Source organism: Xenopus laevis, chromosome 6L (genome assembly GCF_017654675.1).
Source record: "Xenopus laevis strain J_2021 chromosome 6L, Xenopus_laevis_v10.1, whole genome shotgun sequence".
In the NCBI taxonomy this organism is placed as follows: domain Eukaryota; kingdom Metazoa; phylum Chordata; class Amphibia; order Anura; family Pipidae; genus Xenopus; species Xenopus laevis.
This window is the reverse complement of record NC_054381.1, coordinates 55,777,764-55,797,054: the sequence shown is the minus strand read 5'-3', so window position 1 is coordinate 55,797,054 and position 19,291 is coordinate 55,777,764. Positions and strand designations below refer to the sequence as shown.

Below are 19,291 nucleotides of genomic sequence, written 5' to 3'. Positions count from 1 at the left end.
TGTGCAAAAAAAGATGTGCATGTAGACCAAGCGCAACACTATTTCAAGTCATAAGTGAAAAAAACTTGTCAGCAGGTTCCTTCGTATTGCGCCATGATGATCCTAGAGCAAACGATAGGGCCATGGAGCAACCTGTGTGCCAAGCAAATGCCCCAGGCACACATGTTGCCCCCACTGACGCCACCACTCTCCACCCCTGAATGTAGGGTTGCCACCTTTCTTCCATGGGGGAACCTGGCAGGGGGCGGGCCGGTGAAGTCGGGGTGTGGGACGGATGATGTTGGGGGCAAACGCCGGATAACGTCGAGGGCAGGGAGGTGATGTTGGGGGGGCGGGCCAGATGACGTCAAGGGTGGGCCGGTGACGTGTCGATCAGTGATTGCCTGATCACCATGTCATTCACTTCAATGTCCTGTCTGGACTTGGAAATCTGGAAAGGCACTTTTCACCTGGGAAGCCCCTCCAAGAACTGGGCTGTGCGGGTGAAATCCAGAAAGGTGGAAACCCTACCAGTATGTGTTATAATAAGCAAAAATGCCTGTTTGCTCCTAGGTCCACATGCATCAAGTTTCAATGACCACCACAAGAACATAAAGAAATACAGAAACCTCAAAAAGACACCCTCTGCATTTAGACGCATTCTTAAGAGACCATAACTCTACATACATATTTAAAAGCAATAAACTGGAGAAAAAATAAGAAAACATGAAATACAATAAACATGCCCATGAAACAGAAATTGCAAGAGATAAATCCAATACAATAACTGTACATTTTTGGTCATGTGCAAAAAATATGTGGATGTAGACCAAACGCAACAGTATTCCAAGTCACAAGTGAAAAAAATTGTCAGCGATGATCCTAGAGCAAATGAAAGGGCCAGGGAGCAACCGGTGTGCCAAGCAAATGCCCCAGGCACACATGCCCCCACTGACGCCATCACTATCTGCCCCTGAATGTAGGGTTGCCACCTTTCTCCCTTGGGGGAACCTGGCAGGGGGCGGGCTGGTGAAGTCGGGGTGTGGGCCGGATGACGTTGGGGACAAACGCCGGATAATGTAGAGGGCAGGGAGGGGATGTTGGGGGGCGGGCCAGATAACGTCAAGGGCGGGCTGTTGACATGTCGATCAGCGATTGCCTGATCACCATGTCATTCACTTCAATGTCCTGTCCGGATTTGGAAATCCGGAAAGGCACTTTTCACCCGGGCAGCCCCTCCAAAACCTGGGTGAAATCCAGAAAAGTGGCAACGCTACCCGTATGTGTTATAATAAGCAGAAATGCCTGTTAGCGCCTAAGTCCACATCGCATCAAGTTTCAATGACCACCACAAGAACATAAAGAAATACAGAAACCTCTACGACACCCTCTGCATTTGGACGCATTCTTAGCGACCATAACTCTACATACATATCTGAAAGCAATAAACTGGACAAAAAATAAGAAAACATGAAATACAATAAACTTTTAGCAAAAGCATACCCATGAAACAGAAATTGCAAGAGATAAATCCAATACAATAACAACAATATTCTACATTTTTGGTCATGTGCAAAAAAAGATGTGGATGTAGACCAAGCGCAACATTATTTCAAGTCAGACAAAAAATAAGAAAACATGAAATGCAATAAACTTTTAGCAAAAGCATACCCATGAAACAGAAATTGCAAGAGATAAATCCAATACAATAACAACAATATTCTACATTTTTGGTCATGTGCAAAAAAAGATGTGGATGTAGACCAAGCGCAACATTATTTCAAGTCAGACAAAAAATAAGAAAACATGAAATGCAATAAACTTTTAGCAAAAGCATACCCATGTCACAGAAATATCAAGAGCTAAATCCAATACAATAATGACAATATTGTACATTTTTGTGCAAAAACTAAGAGGCTGTAGACCAATCACAGCACTAATTCAAGTCACAAGTGAAAAAAATTGTCAGCTGGTCCCTTTGCATTGCTCCATGAAGATCTTAGAGCAAAGAAAGGAGCAGGGAGCAACCTGTGTGCCAAGCAAATGCTTTTGATAGTAAACGTTGCTGGCCCCTGAACTAGACCAAAGACATAAACACAAATCCTAATTCATATTGCCATTTTTTCAGCACAGACGCTGCTACATTCTGTAGAATATCAGCATAATCCAGTTCTTTTAGGGTCACTCTCCTCCAATGCCACCCCTACCTGCCCATGCATGGTCTTGACTAATGCTATACAAGCTATACACATCATAGGCTGCAATGCTACAAACCATTAAAAATACTACAAACTTTTAAAACATCTCAAAACAAAGATATAAACACTGCAGATAAACTGTATTACATCAACAGAGATGTAGAACTGCAAGATCAAACAGGGTGCAGCTGCAGCATCTACACAGTTCAGCACTATTGTCCCCTCCAAGGGTCTAAATTGACTCGTAAACAATCCATAAAGGCTGACAAATTTAGGCTCAGTTACTACACCTCTATGCTGTAATGCTCCATAAGTAGAGAATATATACATACCAACAGCCTACACATAAAAAAAAACACTAAAAACAACTACATCATAAACTGAACACCTATCATAAACTTGCTACCACCACTACAAAAAAACTTTACTGAGCAAGAATGATTTTGCATAAATCCTGGGGGTGGGGGGGTATGCATAGCCGTTGTGCCATACATAAACATGCCCCTCAAATATTCTAATATTAAACAAAATAAAGTGTACAATATATAAAAATATATGCATTGGCATTACTCCCACAGCTAAACAGAAATAAAATCAATATATTTGACATTTAAATTCTCTCTCAAAAAAGCAGTATCACCATTTATCGTAAGCACTCACACTTTACCAGATTTGTATATACATCTCTAGCAATATAGAGATAAATAGAGAAAAAGATAATAAAGCATTAAATGCATTAAAATAAAGTTTGCCTCACATCACTAGTTCTGTGTTCACACATACAATTTTTAGGATATTAAATATTAAGATTTTAAATCTATTTACTCTTCAATAAATACATAATGTGTTGTTTTTTGATTTAGAGGCTAATAGAATTCACCACAATTTACCAGAAAGGAACTTCCCTGCTCTCCATTTACCTATGCAGCATTATCAAATAATCTTTGTTTTAAACATTTAATGAATATGCACATGAAAATGCCAGCAAGTGAATAAAGAGTGAATCCGTGGGATTCCATCGTTGGGGCACAGAGCGCATTACGTTTTTTTGAAATTTGGCTTTTTGTCGCCTCTGTTAACTTGCGGGGCAATGCGGTCTAAGACAAGGTTCTCTCCTTGCCTCATGGCAGGCACCCACTGGAAATGGCACCTAAATGCCAGTACAGCACTGAGGCCTTTGGTATTTGCTCTCAGGGCAGAACACTGGCAGACAGAATGCTCCTCTCTACCTGTCACTGCGCCTAATACTAATGACAAGCCTGTAATTGAACACAGATGAGATGGAACAGTGACAGGAGCACCCCAACCAAAACACTAGCTTGAAAGCTTGAGCACTGAGATCTGTCTGTCACTGTTCTGTATGCGTTCAATACAGACCTAGCTGATGATTAGTATAAGGAGCAGTAAGGAGTAGTCACAAGTGGAGAAGGGGCACTGCCCTCTGCCTCAGCTGCAAACAAAATGTGCTGTGGGCCCTAGTGTGTAAGTACCTAAAATAACAATTTCTGAGTGAGCTGCCACTGCTGCTTTGGGGCCAGATAACATTTTTAATAATTCTGACTTACCTTGCCATGTATTTTTGTCTGAGGCGTTATCCTTTTCCTCTGGAATGAACGAGCCTTTACTAGCAGCAGTAGCTGTAGGGGTAAAAAAAAAAATTAACCCAAAAAATATTTTTTTTTTCAATATAAAAAGAGTAACTGCATCAGAGCACATTCTAGTAGCAACCAATCAAAATCTTCCTTATAGTAGATCAGAACTATTTCCTTATTGTTATTATAAATATATATATATATATATATATATATATATATATATATATATATATATATATATATATATAAGATTAGGGCATTTCTATTTCTAAAGCCCACCTTCAACACACAACCACTGCTTTTATAATAACCCTGACATTTCTCATATATATCATGCAGCACCTTATGGATCTATGGCTAGATCCATAGAATCCCTATAAACTAGCTACAGTAATAGTGATATTCATAACTATGTAAATATAATGCCAACACTCCTACATATATACGCACAGATATTATTTCCCAACCAGGCACAGAAGGTGGTCCATGCTACTTGTTGCTCAACCCAGAATTTATGCACAATGGGGAACATGCTGCAAACCAGCAAACCTGATTTCTCCAGCCAACGGAAATAACTGTCATCACTATCTGCTGGGCAGGTCAGCCCAGAAATTAGGCATAATTTAGTTAAACAAAAAGTTAACCTTGATGGTTATGTGTATTTTGTCAACCCTTGCTGCTATAACTATAAAAAGATACTATCTCACCTTCCTGCCATTATTGGGAATTTTATTGGAATTAAAATAATAAATAATAAAAATTAATCATTACAGAAAAAAATCAAACAAAACTGATAGCATCAATTAACAAAGCACCAAATCCTTATATTAACCCATCCTACTGATTTCTCCTGCCAACGGAAATAACTGTCATCACTATATGCTGGGCTACTAGCTACAATAATAGTGATATTAATAATATGTAAATATAATGCCAACACCCCTACACATACTCACAGATATTATTTCCCAACAAGACATAGAAGATAGACACATGCTACTTGTTGCTCAACCCAGAATTTAGCCACGCTGGGGAACATGCTGCAAACCTGATTTCTCCTGCCAATTGAAATAACTGTTATCACTGCTGGGCAGGTCAGCCCAGAAATTAGGCATAATTTAGCAAAACAAAAAGTTAACCTTGATGGTTATGTGTATTTTGTCAACCCTTGCTGCTATAACTATAAAAAGATTCTATCTCACCTTCCTGCCATTCTAAGTACTCAGACTGCTGCTCCCGACCTTGCTTACTTTTCTTTCTCACTCTCAATTTTCAGTTTCCCCACTGGGCTCCTTTTCCTTTCCCCTTTCCCTTTTCTCCATACCCACCACCTTTCAGTCGTCCCCTCCGCTGCCTTCATTCCTGCCATTATTGGGGTATGTGCTGCTGTCTGCTGCCCACTAGTCAGACCACACAACCAGCAATCCATCTTCAACTAACTGTCATCACTGTCTGCTGAACAGATTACCCCAGAAGTTAGGCACAATTTAGTTAATCAAAAATATAACCTTGATGATCATATTTTCTCAACCCTTGCTGCAATATACAGGTAACTATGAAAAGATAATATCTCACCTTCCTGCCATTATTGGGGTACATGCTACAGGATACTAGCGAGACCACACAACCAGCAGTCCATCCTCCTGATTCCTCCTTCCAACTGAACTAACTGTCATTGCTGTGGGCGTGGCTTCAGAAAGGAGGACTTCCTCCTTCCAACTGATCTAACTGTCATTGCTGTGGGCGGGACTTCAGAAAGGAGGGATTCCTCCTTCCAACTGACCTAACTGTCATTCCTGGGGGTGTGGCTTCAGAGGGCTGTGTGCATTGGCTGGTACAGCACGTGGGCAGAGAAAGTTGTACTGAATAAAAAGGGCACCCCATATTAACCCTTGGTTCCCATGCCCATTTGCAGCTATACCAGTGAATCATATTCACACATGACTAGAAACCACTTGCCTGACATATTGAGCCCATCCCTGACACACACCCCTCAACTAAACGTCTGTACAAAGCAGGGAGAGCAATAGCAATATGTAAGGATATCATCACATGTACAAATGTAACACAGCTGTACTGTACCCTGGTCCCTGAAACACAAAACTGCCTTCAAAATTGTTCATCTATTTTCCCATCAGCATACCTGGCTCGGCAAGTTTGTCAGACAAGTTCTATGTCAGCTGCTGGCTCCGCGGGCCAATAGAAAACAGGGGGTGTGGCTTTGCATAACGCAGCGCCGCCCCTTTCACTGGTTTTCAAGCCGCTGTCCCTAAGTTACTCCTTCACTAAGCAGCACTTGTTAACTACAACTCCCAGCTGCCTCAGCAATTCATTTGCTGTTTTACGTACCCCCTTTGGCAAGAACTAGAAAGTCCTGAGAACTCCACCCCCATGTCTCCCATGTGTCACGTGTATAAGGCAGTACAGTCAGTGTCCCTGTGGGGACAGCTTCCAGTAACACTCATTTCACCTGCAAAACATCTGCCTCCCTAAGGTTAGCTCTCCCCAATGTTAACATTCAATTATTCACACTGATTATTCCCTCGCTCCCTGTGTCATCCCTTATTTCTACTCTCTGCCCTGCGGCACCGCCCCTAACCCCGCCCACCTCTATCATCCCTCCCCATATGCTTCATGCACCCTCCTCTATCCCTCCTTCTAAGTTACTTGTATGTCCTGGGGACAGTTGTCTTTAATCCTACCTGAGGTATAGACATCTGCAGGCTCCTCCATGTCATTTCTCCTGCACGATATGTTTTCCCCTTCATAAGCCGTTTTTGCTTTCCCTGTTGACAGATAGTCCCGCCCCACCATGGCTACAGCCAATCAGAATCGATAGAGGGCAGTCAGTTTGATTGGCTCGTCTGAAACAGCAATAATGGAATACTGCTTGCTCATTGGATTACATAAATGTTCCCACCCTCTGCTGGAAGGCGATTGGCTGAGAGCTGCTAGGGCGGGGAATCTGAGTCATATAGTTTAGATGCCAATGAGGGCAGGAATACTGGATGCTGCAAGTAAGTTGAAGGAAGCCTGACACCAGACTTAGATGTAGAGATCATGGAGGGGGTAAGATCCAATGGAATAGGGCAGATACATGACTAAATGCTAACGTTGGGGAGGTGGGAATTGTGACAGAGGGAGAGAGCCTGTAGCACATACGTAGCTCATTCCTGAGTTCATCCTAAAATGGACTGTATTGACAGACGAGCTGCGCCAGTTTCTGTGTGTTGCTGCTGTCCTTGGCATGATGTTTGTTTCCAAATTGGGATATTGTAAAAATGGCAAGTTCTGTGGAATTTCTAGTGTTCTTTGCTTTCCTATTCGGCGAGTCGTGCAGTCGTTTTAACCCTTTCACTACCAGAGGATTTGGGAGGGTTTTTTTTGTACTTTTGTGTAATTACAAATTTATAGCAATCTATTCTTAATGTCTAAAAAATGGAAAAGTCAAAAATATTTGACTTAATATAACCACCTATCAGAAACCATTTATTTTATGCATGAAAATACAATTGTATACAATTTGTCCCATGACTCCCAAATGCGTCTATAAAAAAGATGTCGTTTTGTGGAAAGTTCTGACTTGTATATGTCAAAAAGCAACAGCAGTACTTTAGTAAAGGCCAAGAGAATTTGCAGACTTCAGAAATATAAAACTAACAGTAGGTTACCCTTAGGAAACTGGACATTTTTGGAATAAAATATATGACTAATCTAAAATGTGTAAATATGTCTTTCTACTCCTAAATTACCAAGTTTCAATGCTTTCCTAAAATTATCAGCTTTTATAAAAAAAAAATTGGAAACCTTGAAAAATATCCTCAAAGCTTCCAATTCAGAGGATCTTATCTCCTACAGGTCAATAATTAATGCATAGGCTTACCTAGGCTATAGGGGCCCGTGGGGCTTTTTAAGTTATTGGTTTCTTTAAAAAATATATATTTTTGCTGTGCTGGCTGGATCGGAGAAGATTAAGCAAAACAGTTTACGGCACGTGCATGTTTACACGTGCCCACTGGTGAGGAGGGTGGTGGCCGCTTGGTTACCTAGGGCTGCCGGACGGATTGGCCTGGCCCTGGGGGTCATAGATCACATCTAAAATCAAGTGCTTTGTAAGGCTGCAAAATGTATAGTTATTGCTACTTTGTATTGCTGATCTTTCTAATCAGGCCCTCTCCTAACCATATTCCAGTCTTGTAAATTAATTATTGCTAGGATAATTTGGACCCTAGCAACCGGATTGCTGAAACTGCAAACTGGAGAGCTGCTGAGTAAAAAACTAAATATTTCAATTTTATAATAGTCTAAAACAGACTGTAAGAACGTAATGTGTCCAGTAAACTACATCATAAGCTCATGGCAAAAACAATCACAATGTTAATGGTCTGTTCCATTGCCTGTGTTTTTATGTTAACATGGCAGATTCACTCCTGGAGCTACAGTAAGTGGAATATATTTTTCTCAGCTCTATTGGTACTGTTCATTATACGATAAATTGTGTGCTGGATGCTCTCTACAGAAAAATAGTCGTATTTTTATTTTATAAAAGCAGCTCAGTGTATAATCTCATCAGATATTCCTTTTTTTTTGTCATTTCATTCTGAATGTACATTTGTAGAATTTAACCATCAAAAATCCAAGTGCCTGCAATATTTAAGGCTGTGAAAAGCCACTGCAGTGAGTACTAAAAATGATTGCCTAGGTATCCTCAGTCTTCAGCAGGAATGACAGGTGAATCAACAGAAACCACCCCCAGTATCACATTCACTTAGGGGCCCATTCACTAAGTTCGAGTGAAGGAATAGAGGAAAAATAGTTCGAATTTCAAATGTTTTTTTTGGTTACTTCGACTACTATCTTCGACTTCGAATCGAACTAAAAATTGTTCGACCATTCGATAGTCGAAGTACTGTCTCTTTAAAAATTTCTTCGACCCCCTAGTTCGCCACCTAAAACCTACCGAGGCCAATGTTAGCCTATGGGGAAGGTCCCCATAGGCTTGCTAACATTTTTCTGATCGAAGGATAATCCTTCGATCGATCGATTAAAATCCTTCGAATCGTTCGATCGAACGAATTACGCAAAATCCTTCGATTTCGATATTCGAAGACGAAGGATTTTAATTCGGCAGTCGAATATCGAGGGTTAATTAACCCTCGATATTCGACCCTTGATACATCTGCCCCTTAGTGTTCCACATCAAACACAGGAAGACTGATAAGTCCCCGTAGCATTATGACGTTTACCTTGTCTGACCTCTAAGGGTAAAAGCGCATGATTTACCTGCTCATAATCAAGTCTTTTGATCTATGTACTCTATTGAACAATATAACTTATGACCCTTATTCTGGCTAGAAGTATTCTTGTAATCATATTTGTGCACACATATAATCCTGTGTGTGTAGTAAAAATAAAAAGACTTTTGTGTAGGCAGAGGTGTTGTGGGTCTGAATAAGTTATAAATTATGGGGAAGATTTATTCATTTTCATGTTTTGCCACAATTGCAGTTTTTAAGAAATCTAATTTTTCCCCATTTTTTTTTTTAAAAAAGTTAAATTTTTGCTGCCTAACTTTTATATTTATTTATTTCATTTTTAATATAGCTAGAAGTAATGTTGGTTATAATGTCTGAGTAATATTCAAATGTCCTGTAAATAATATGTGCTTTAAATAATGTTATAATATAATGTTGCAGATTTGATATCACTACTGTGTTACAGTATAGGGAATAATGTACAGGTATGGAACCTTGGGTTTTAGGGATAAGGAGCCTTTCCGTAATTTGGACCTCCATGACCTGTCTACTAAATATACTTTAAATATTATTAAATCCAGTAGGATTGTCTTGCCTCCAAAATTGATTCATTATCTCTTAGTTTACAATTACAAGGTACTCTTTTATTAATACAAAAAAAAGTCATTTTTAAAATTTTAATTATTTAATGAAAATGGAATCTATGGGAGATGGCCTTCAAAAGCTGTCTGCATAACGGGTTTTCAGATAACAAAACCCTTACCTGTACTTTCAAATACAAGAATATTCAAATTTCCAGTTTGTTTAATGTACAGAAGCTAAAGGGAGGCGGATTGCCTTGTACAGGGCACCAAACGCAAAGGAACTTTTTAACCACATTTTTACATTCCATTCACAATATTCAGAAACCTCTGAATTATCATTTTAAGCAAATAATGCAAATTTTTTAAAAAAATAAAATATTTCCATTTTCTCTAATAATAGTAGATTATACTTGATGGTAACTAATTTGCATGAATTCATATTGGTGGCAAAACCACTCTATTGGGTTTATTTAAAGTTTAAATTTTAGATTTTTAGCAGACTTAAAGGGGTTGTTCAGTTTTTTTCAGTTCAGTTGGTTTCAGATAGTTAACCAGAAATAGAGACTTTTTCCATTCACTTTCTATTTTCTATGCGTGACAGTTTTTATGATATTGAAGTGTAAAGTGTAATTTTTCATCTTCTAAAGCAGCGGGTGGGGGGGTCGCCGACTCTGTAAACTGTTCTAAATTGATACAATAGTTGATATCTGTGTCCCTGCTGAGCAGAATCCCTGAGTTTTAGTTAGATAGAAGTCTATCGGCACATAAGGTGAATTGTTGTGGACTAGGGGCATAACTACACAGGAAGCAGACCCTGCGGCTGCAGGGGGCCAAAGAGGTATAAGGGCCCGATGAGGCCCTAATTCTTATACAAAGGTCAACCTCTGGGCATTGTGGGGGCCTGAAAAAGCTGTGGGGCCCAGTAATATCTATTTATGCCACTGTAGTAGACTTTTACTAAATCTGTTTCACACACAGTCTTTATAAACGTTTTTGTACAGTTGTATACTGTATATATTTGAATTCCTTATCCTAACCTAATTTTTTTGGTTGCAAACAATACATTTATGTTCGGAGTCATTGATAAATCTGCCCTGCTCTAAAGCTGGCCATACACTTCCAGATCGACTCATTTGTCAAGGTTGCCAAACTAACAGATCTGAGCACTGATTTGGCCATCTACATGGAGCACCTAATGAGGCTGATCTGTTTATTGGCCCTGGGAATCAGATCATACACTGGGGACTACAGAGGCCTGCTGGACAAGTACCACATCAATGTGGTGATGCACTCCTCATCTGATGGGATTTTTAGGGCCCTATTCAAAGGATAATAAATTGCTGCAGACTTGTTCTGGAGAGTGGAGGGACCAATAATTATGACTTTGTAGTTGTCATGTTTATAGTAGAAGAAATATTGGTTTGAAGATGCACACCTACAAAACATAGGGCAGGGGGGTGCCATGGATGTCACTGCCTGTAGATATGGAGTGCTTTCTCTTCAGGTGTTTATCTTCTGGCAAAGAAAACACTAAGGGGGCCTTTATAGCATGCTGTGTAAAACACTGGAGAAAAACATTATCAGTGATGTTGCCCATAGCAACCAATCAAATTTTTGTTTTCTAACTCGTGGATCACTGTTGAAATCTATTTGCTGATTGGTTGCTATGGGTAACATCACCAGTGATGTTTTACTCCAGAGTTGTTCACTGCATGAGAAATATGCTTTTTTATTAAAAAAATGTAAAAGTAAAATTAACAAATAATGTGAAAAATAATTATTTAGCATGTAGTCAAATTAGGGTTGCCACCTGTCCGGTTTTGACCCGGACAGCCCGGTATTTTGAGGGGCTGCCCGGGTCTATACTTCCTGCCCGGTTTTCCAAATAAGGAAAACTGGGCGGGATTCCCTTGATTGACACGGCGATCGGCTGATCGCTGCGTCATAGCCCCACCCACTGATGTCATGGGTCCGCCCCCCCGCCCGGTCTTAGCCTATTTTCATGCTTGTGTTGCTCCCCAACTCTTTTTATATTTAAATGTAAAAAAAGGTTGGGGACCCCTGCTATAGGCAGTCACTATTTATCTGGTTGGTGTGGGCTGTTTGGGCCTTTGTGTACTTGAAATGACAGGTCTTTTTATAAATCCCACTCCAGGCCTGCCACAGCTACAGGGGTCATGACTGAAGCAGAAAAAAAGGCTTGGTTCCTACACATGCATAGACTGTCCTGGACATAAGGGAACTCATACAGTTTTGTTTTTAGACATATATACGCATTTACTCTGGACAACCAATATGGAATGCAGGTGGTAAAACTATCGGGGATTCTAAAAAATTCGATTTATAGTTTAGTTTATCAGAGGGGGCCCCAGGTTAATACTGGGCAGTAGCTGGAAATGTGTCTTCAAAATTGTGATCCCACATGCATTATCCTGAACCAGGCAGGCCTGGACACTTTCTGGTCTAGTTAGGTGTATTGTAATTAACTATATCCTGCAGGGCTCTATTTTCTTAATTCTTACTTTTTTGGTTATGTTGTCTGCTTTTGTCTTTAAGGTTTCTTCAGGTAAAGAACCCCTGGAGCCCTTTACAATGGAAAGGAAGATTCTGTGTGAAAGATGAAAGAAGCTGGACTCTAGAAATCCTAAACGTTGATACCAGGACAGCACAGAAAATTGACAATGGTAATATAGGCAGGGCCAGGCCAAGCCAGCCAGCCCCCTCGCACCCCCTGCACACATGTACAACCACAGGCACGCGCACGCACAAGAGCACATTGCCGGCAAGAGAGGACAAGGGTCATGACTAGGGGTAAGTGATTGTAGAGGTAAGTGCCTAGTGTCCCCCACCACTGTGCCCTAGGCACATGCCTCTTCTGCCTACCCCTACTTCTGGCCTTAAATATGGGCAACGTGTAGTTTATGTAATGCAGTTTTTGTAAATTATTATACTTTAGTCACACTCGTCCCATTCTAATACCCACAATGTGCAGTAACATTATACGGGGACATATGCACAGCAATGCTATACCTAGACCAAATCTCTGATACTATAGAACATCATTTTACAATTTGTGCTATCGACCTCCTAATGTACAAAGTAATATTCCATAAGCAAACCACAAATTGACTGCTTTTTGCAATTGCAGGTATTTTCTGGATAACATGGGAAGATCTACGAGTGGGATCTACTTGAGTGGAAACCAAAGTCTTTTGAAGAATCCACCTGCATACACAGGTATGTAACAGATATAGTAATATTCATTATACAGAAATTGAAAATGAGAGAATTCAAGCTAGACAAAATAATTATACTCTGGGCCTGTGGAACACTGGGAAAAACCCAGTAGGCCCCACAGGGCCAGTACCTGCTCCTGGACCCGAGTCTCACTCCCCAGACTTTCAAGTGGAAAGTTGAGGAGGAGGTAGAAAAGGGTACGGGGTGATGGTGAAGGGGACAGGGGGATGGGGGAGGTGGACTAGGGCCCTTGAAAGCACAACCCTGGTGAGCCCCTGCCCATCCCAGAATATCCTATATACAAAGTACTTTGTGTGTATCCAGAGATACAGTATCCTCATAACAGTCAAATAAACACATAAAGCAGGAATGTACTAAATGCAATCTAAAATGTAGTCATTTTTTTTGTGTGAGTGAATAGCGTGGTTGTTAACATGTTATTTTAATACTGTAAGTGTAATTAGGCTGGAACTGTCGATGCACTGGAAGGTTTGACCTGCCTGGTTAGTGCATTTATACTCTGAGGAAGTGCCATAGGGCATGAACCGCGTCAGTGGTGATTGTCATGCACTGTACCAAAGCTAACAAATTTTAATGGAACTAATAAAGTAACATAATTCTTCATAAATCAGTTATGTGTGATGTAGTGCATTTAAACTACTAGTTAATATTTTCATTTGGTGTCCGCACATGCCACCTACTTTGGTATATCTATGTATATTGGGCATCAAAATATTCAGTAGATCCTTGGCGTCAATATTTAGAGTGTTTTCCAATTGTATGTAAGAATTTATGTGGAATAAATGTGGCAAATTGCAATATTTTTAGGTGATCTTCAGAAATGTCATAAAAACCACTGCCTTTAGTGTAGCTTTTTGGATTCTTCAGAATGTGTAATTTACAAAAAATATATGCTTTTGCCGGGGTCTTTGCACTGTAGTTTGGAGCTTTCTGGATAACTGATCCCATACTTGTACTTTCATATGGATTTGTCTAATGGAAATGTGAAGAGCTACATGTATATTTATTTTACTTTTGATTTCTTTCCCCCAAGTTGTTCAGAAGCACGTTATAACCTCCAGAAAATCGAAATCCTTCCCAGCCTGTCGCCATTTCCGATTTTAAAGAGCCTATTACCCAGCATTCTATGAGGTGTGTTATGGTGTCACTTGGGACTGGCTAACTGCATGGCCAGTTAATGTTATTCTGTGTAGTGAAGACACATTACAGCATATGCAGACAGATACAATAAATTCATGATTGCATAGATATTTCCTTTAAGCACAATTACTTGGGAAAATATGAAGGGACAGCAGCAGAATGTCAGGAGCGCCCGTCTCCAGGGGCATCGCATCCAAGATGGTGGTGCCCATGACCCACGTGGGACAACCATGGAGCTCGTATAGGTAATGGGGAATGGGCTGGGTTTGTGTTAATCAGGTGCTTGTTTCAGTGTAACAAGCTTGTTTGTCGATCAGTGGCAAGTTTTATTTAGCATTTGTTAAAAATTTGCACCCCAAGCGGCCAACTAAGTAGTATGGGCCTCTTTTTGGCAGTACCCTTTACTTGAAAAATTCTTTGGCCTCAATTACAAAGAGGGGGTCAACTTGTGTAATTACTCACAGTCAGCTGCAGTTTGAGGCAAATGTTGTCAGTGTAGTGGTTCCCGGATACTCTGTCCTAGGCATCCAAGTATTGTATCGATAAGTCAAAGAGGTTAGGAATCATACACTTGGGCAGAAATTGTCTGCTATTGTGCTTTTATTTTTGTCCACACAACATGTTTCAGGCTGGCAAAGGCCCTTTCTTAAGTGTGTTCTAATTAGTGCACTAATCAAAAGAAAAGCACTAACTTTACCAGTGTTAAATCCCACCCAAAAAGCCTACCTCGATCCCCATTTCTGGAATATAACCGTGTTCATGCATTAACTCACTTTATTTGAATGGCACGGTGCATTTGTAAAACAGAGTGAGAAAGTGGGAAAACTAGCAGCCAAAGGAATATGCGCAGACTATATCAAGCTAAGTTTCTGTGGAGCATCGTCATCTGATTGTGGTGCCATCTCATTTGTGCTAAATCAGTACATGTATAGGACCTGTTATCCAGAATGCTCGGGACCTGGGGTTTTCCGGATAACGGATCTTTCCCTAATTTGGTTCTTCATGCCTTAAGTCTACTAGAAAATCATGTAAACATTAAATAAACCAAATAGGCTGGTTTTGCTTCCAATAAGGATTAATTATATCTCAGTTTGGATCAAGTACAAGTTACTGTTTTTTATTTCAGAGAAAAAGGAAATCATTTTTAAAAATTTGGATTAATTTATTATAACAGAGCCTATGGGAAACGGCCTTTCTGTAATTCTGAACTCTCTGGATAATGGGTTTCCAGATAACGGATCCCATACCTGTACCACAAAAAGATTGCTTTGGAACTAGACAATAACAACATAAATGATTATGGGGTGAAAGAACTTATTCCATGTTACAACAAGCTCACTGTGATCAGGTGAGGTATTTTACTAGTAAATCAACCATTTAGAAAGGTATCGGTTGGCAACTTTTACAAAATGAAAGCATTAATATTAGGGATGCACCGAATCCAGGATTCAGTTCGGGATTCGGCCAGGATTCTGCCTTTTTCAGCAGGATTCGGATTCGGCCAAATCCTTCTGCCTAGCCGAACCAAATCCGAATTTACATTTGTAAATTAGGGGCGGGTAGGGAAATCACATGACTTCATCACAAAAGAAGATTTATTTTTCCACTTTTTCCTTTCCTGACCGTAATTTGCATAAGAAAATTAGGGATTAGGTTCGGTATTTGGCCGAATCCCAAATAGTGGATTTCGTTGCATCCCTAATTAATAGCTCTCAAGAGACTAGGGATGCACCGAATCCACTATTTGGAATTCGGCCAAATCCCCAAATCCTTGGTGAAAGATTCGGCCGAATACCAAACCGAATCCAAATCCTCAAAAAAAAATATTTGTACACCCACTGACTTTAATGTATTTGGACCAAATAGTCACGCGTATAAAAACTGTCGCTCGGGGCAAAATTAACGTGCAATATAATTATTTTGACACTCATTAATTTCAATGCGTTTCGTGAATTTTTGCCGTTTCATGAAACGCGTCAGATTCGTCACAGGCAGTTAATCACTTATAGTGTTTTATTAGTTTAAAAAAATGTCAGCATATCACATGGCAGTGTCCTCTTTCTGTCGGCATACCCCTTGCTAACCACACCCTCCTGATGAGTTTTGCATCATTGGGCACTTGATCAGAGGTGGTGTGACTGGATTAGCTCATATCTTTTTTATACCTATCTTATTATATATATTACCATTCAGGGTGCCCTGTTGTATCCCATTTTGCCCATTGTTTGGGACCAAATCATTTTAGATGTGCTCGATTAGTCATGGATTTTACTTGATAGGCAGATTGTTGTTTTATTAATGCTACCAGTACAAAATGTTGATGGGGGGGGCCCCCGAGGTAACAGTCCCAGTGGGCCCAGGACCCCCAGTCCGTTTACTGAACATTACCTCTTGCGCCAGACTTGCCTTCGCCACCTCAGATCAGGTGAAGTGCAATAGAGTAGATAGGGATTGCTTCAAAAAAAAGTTGACATTTTTTCTAAGTCCCAAAAAACGCTGGCGTCTTAAGGGTGATGGGCTGAAAAGATCGTAAATTTTTTGGGGGTACCCTCCTTTCCCCTACATTTCCTAACATATGGCACCTAAACTATACACTGGGCACATGTATAGGGCAAAATAACAACTCTATTTTATTTTATGAAGCTTTCCCAGGCTTCTGTAGTGTAATGTATTTGCTGCTACATATACGTCCATTGTACTTTAACTTGGCGCCGTATGCAAATAAGGCATCGCTAGCGTAACTTCGCCTGGCAAAAGTGTGGCGAAGCCTGCATTAGCGCAAGTCCTCAGTTTAGTGAATTTGCCCCATAGATAGAGAAACCAAGAACCTCATGCCGTCTAGTTGACACCTTTTAGAATCCCCAGACCAGGGATCCCCAACCTTTTTACCCGTGGGGAGCAAAACCGGCATGAAAAAAATTCCATGAGGGTGCAAAATAAGGGCTGTGATTGGGTATTTCATAGCCTCTTTGTGGACTGGCAGCCTATAGGAGCCACTATGTTTTCAGTACATGTGATTTTTATCTAAAACTTCAAGCAAAAAATTGAAAAATAAGCATCTGCTTTGAGGCCAGTAACATCCAAGGGATCGGAGAACAACAGGTTGGCCTGTGAGCCACTGGTTGGGGATCACTGCCCTAGAGCATAGAACCTTCACCATGATCCAATGTTTCCAGCACCCCAGAAGAGAAGCATTTATTCTAATGACAGTGTGCCTTTAATAGAGTGTCACACAATGTACAATAGGGGCCGCGCATTCAAGCAAATCACTCACTACACAAAGGTTTGAGGCAAATGATTTATTGCATTAAAACAAGTACCGTGTAACCAAAGTGAGAGAGGAGAAGAGAATTATTCCTGTGTTCATGTCTTGTGACTGGGTGCACCACCAATCCCAGTCCCCTCAGCTAGCTGCCACATGTAACTGCATTATTACATCACATACACAAATACCAATTGAATGTGCTTCTGCCCGGGTTACTTTGTAGACTCAATAAGGCAATAACCTGCATTAAAAACTACATGTTTTCATGTACAGTACAGCATGGAGAAATGACATTTCATTTCACAAAAATAACAAGGGACATCCATCCAGCGTATCTGAACTACCACCTCCCACCATCCTCAAGAACAAGAACTCGTCAACTTGTATTCAATTTGGAGGGCAATGGTATACTGTTGCCAGAAAGTGAACTGCCTTCAATACAAATAGATGCCAATTTCCACTAATGGCATTAAAAAATACAAATGTGGATTGAGCTTCAGGTTGAACATCCCAGTCGTATGGCTTCGCCACAGCATGATGGCCAGTGTTTAATTAAGAAGTTCCCAGCTAAATCTTGTATTATAAACTGTATATAACTGTATATAAAACATTGTGGATCCCCCCACCCATGTCCATGAGGACATGCTTCTAAAGTGAAAAAAGAGAAGAATCTGAATATAATAATCCCAGTATTTTTCATTACAGCCATTTTAGATTACAGATTTCACATTATAGATTATTCCTTTTTTTTTCCCCCCAGTGGATTTTTTTTCCCAAAACCCCAAAAAAAAGGACATAGGTGGCCATTTAAAAGGGTTAGAAATAGGGTACCAGCTTTCCCTTTTATTTAAAGCCGTAGTACATATCCTTTGTACTTTTTTACCTTGGTTGATTGCTTGCAATCTCAGTGTGGCCGTCAGTCCTTCCACACAAGCCACAAACACTGTGAGCAAGCCCTGAAGTTCTGCAGTCCCAATTGCCTGATTGTAGTTGCACTGCAAATGCAGCTCTGTGATTTTTAAGCAGACTGCAGCCTTCAATGCAACTTTGAGGAGCTTTTCTTTAATAAAGGAGCCCTTATATATTGTTTTCCAAAGGTTGTCTATTTAAATGGTTATGCAGTGTCCCCGCTCATATCTATGAAATTGGGGCAGGTGCAAAAGCTGAAAGCCAAATCCTCTCCTCTCCTAGAATGAAGTGGCAAGAGTCACGCTCTCTCTCTGTATAGCTCTGCATTCCACTAGCACTAAATATAAGACGGCGATGGAGATTGTGTCACATTCAGAAGTAAGCAAGCTGGGGTGCCAGGGAGCTATTGGCAGGTGGCAAAATACAAGATCCCCATGTGTCTGACAGCTGACTGGCAGCAACTCTTCATTGCCTGTGGCTCTAAGCTCCATAGCCTCCTGCTTCCTAACCAAGGTATGTCCAAAGACGGGCCCCTGGACCAATGCAGCCCACTTTCAAATTACACCGGCCCTTCAGCTTCCATCATAAAATTATAATATGTGGCCCCCCCAAACACTGTGCAATCAGGGATCGCGTAGCCTTAGCAGCGTCTTGGACTGAGAATTAAAATAGGCCCCTGGCATTTATGTAAGTAAATAGCTTCTTTTGCATGTGATATTGTGTGCTTCTCCATACAGGCAGTACAGTGTTGGGCTTTGAAGTTTATCAGTGTTGACCTTCAGGAGACCCTGGGCCCTCTGGTTTCCAGAAAAAGAGCAGCGGTGGATTACAGGGTAACACCAATCCTTTCCCCTTTATATATGCATATTCCAAATCAGTTTGGATACTTGATCCGTATAGGGCACCCCACTTTGGGGTCTAACATTGAGTCAAGGGTCCATTCAGTTCATTTAAGAACGTTACCAGATATAAGAAAACATGCTGTATCAGTCCCTGGCGATTTGATTTCAAGCAGAACCTTACAATACCTAATTACAGATTAGGGATGCACCGAATCCAGGATTCGGTTCGGATACGGCCTTTTTCCAACAGGATCGGATCTCTCTCT

The 19,291-nt window shown here is 40.6% G+C and overlaps 1 protein-coding gene across 3 annotated transcripts in view; it reads left to right on the top strand.

Moving 5' to 3' along the window:
- Window positions 1–6,684: 6,684 nt before the first annotated feature.
- Window positions 6,685–19,291, top strand: part of LOC121394621 (calpain-7-like) — a 97,249-nt gene continuing 84,642 nt past the window's right edge. The window contains exons 1-3 of one of the 3 annotated variants that reach the window (XR_005961842.1): window positions 6,685–6,789; window positions 12,168–12,422; window positions 12,760–12,848. The gene's annotated coding sequence lies outside the window, so the exon portion shown is untranslated. Of the gene's footprint in view, window positions 6,842–12,167; window positions 12,423–12,759; window positions 12,849–19,291 lie in introns of all 3 variants that reach the window. The other 2 variants (XR_005961840.1, XR_005961845.1) reach the window with 2 other exon arrangements.